Below are 1,867 nucleotides of genomic sequence, written 5' to 3'. Positions count from 1 at the left end.
GAGATGTAACCGAGTTAGGCTTCATCTAGATGCAATCAACTTAGGTTTATCAAGAGTCAAATCGAGTTAGGGTTTGAGATATTGTAATCTGTTTTTTTCTTTAGTTATATTTTCAGATTAATATAAACGAGAGTTATTCGCTTATTTCGTGTTTGATTATCGATCGAGAATAGTGGCCCAATAACCGACCCATTTAAATTCTCAGGTACTGGTTAGTTCAGGTCAGGTTTTCGGTTTTAAATGTAAATTCTAAAAAAAAAAGAAGTTTTATTCACAAAATATCATCATGTTACTAAATAAATATCACAAAAATTCAAACATCATACGATAATTTTCAAAGTCCAATAACAAACTATAAAACATTAAATTAAGATAGATAAGACTTCAAACCAAAACACATCTATAAAGAAAAGACAATAAATGTTTGGGTTGTTTTTCGGGTCGGGTTGTTTGGGTTTTTTGTTGATAAAAAATGACCGGTAACTGAACCTTTTATGGTTTGGGTTATTCGTGTTCGGGTTTTTCAGGTATTCTCTAATTCGGGTTCGGGTGACTTCGGGTCGGTTTCCGGTTAAAAACCATACCCCTGGTTTAAATAAGTTGTATGCTTAACTGATTTGCAGTGGCGAATTTGCTGTTTCTTGATTCGCCTGTTGGAGTTGGTTATTCGTACTCGAATACCTCTTCGGATATTAGGAGCAATGGCGATAAAAGAAGTGGTAAAACTTCAAATTAATTTGTATATACTATCATTATGATGCTTATGCAGTTTTCTTGATTTCTAATTATGTTACAACTTACAGCAGAAGATGCACTTCAATTTCTATTGAATTGGCTTGAACGGTTACCTGAATATAAAGGAAGGGAATTTTATCTAACAGGCGAGAGCTATGCAGGTACATAAGTGTAAATAAACATTGTTCCTTTTACATGCGCTATAGTTTATAATAATTTGATTAGGTTGTTTTCATTTTCAGGACATTATGTTCCACAATTAAGCCAAGCGATTGTGAGATATAACAAAGCAAACACGGGGAGTCCCATTAATCTCAAGGGTTACATGGTACATAATATTCTTTAACCAAAGTTTTATTACTTGTTTACTATGTTATGTAAAAGAAGACTAAATGTGGTTTGACCCAAATAGCCCTTTTAGTTTGTTAGTTTCAATTTGAGTTTTTTTAGCCCAATAGTTTCGTTTTCGTATCAATTTTAATTTTCTGTTAACGTTTCACTTAAAGACCAAACCCTGGGTATTTTGGTCTTTCAATAAAATGTTACACAGAAAATTTGGATAAGGTTAGTGGGCTGGAATTTAATTGATACGAAGATGAAACTATTGGACTATGAGAAGTCAAATTTAATTCGGTTTCGGTTTCGATTTCTCTGTTTTTTCGGTTTCAGTGTTGTTTTGTTTTAGTCAATTTTTTCGGTTTCATTTCGTTTTTTTTTTGTTTCGTTTCGATTTATTTTGTTTTATTTTGGTCAGCTACGTTTCAGCTTTTTTGTTTCGTTTTGGTAAGCTTTTTGATTGCATTTCGTTTTTTTTGTTTCGTTTTAGTAAGTTTTTCGGTGTCATATCGGTTTTTTTGTATCGTTTTGGTCGTTTTTCTATTTCGGTTCAGTTTTTTTTGTTTCGTTTTGGTCGGTTCGGTGTTTTTGATTCGTTTTGGTCCGGTTTTTAAATTGCATTTAGTTTTTTTTATGTTATTTTTGGTCAGTTTTTAAGTTTCAATTCAGTTTTTTCTTATTTCGTTTCGATTGTTTTTCTATTTCGGTTAAGTTTCGTTTCGGTTTTTTTGTTTCGTTTTGGTCGGTTCAGTGTTTTTTTTTGTTTTGGTCAACTTTTCAGTTGTATTTCGCTTTT

At 31.9% G+C, this 1,867-nt stretch overlaps 1 long non-coding RNA gene across 1 annotated transcript; it reads left to right on the top strand.

Moving 5' to 3' along the window:
- Positions 1–625: 625 nt before the first annotated feature.
- Positions 626–1,065, top strand: LOC143538956 (uncharacterized). The gene is made up of 3 exons (XR_013136350.1): positions 626–719; positions 804–896; positions 978–1,065. It is a non-coding gene; the product is annotated as an uncharacterized LOC143538956 (long non-coding RNA).
- Positions 1,066–1,867: the final 802 nt, after the last annotated feature.

This window comes from Bidens hawaiensis, unplaced genomic scaffold (assembly GCF_021521415.1).
Source record: "Bidens hawaiensis isolate Kalapana, Puna unplaced genomic scaffold, B.hawaiensis_p1.1 tig00011786_1, whole genome shotgun sequence".
Taxonomy (NCBI): Eukaryota; Viridiplantae; Streptophyta; class Magnoliopsida; order Asterales; family Asteraceae; genus Bidens; species Bidens hawaiensis.
This window is presented reverse-complemented; position numbering and strand designations above follow the sequence as displayed.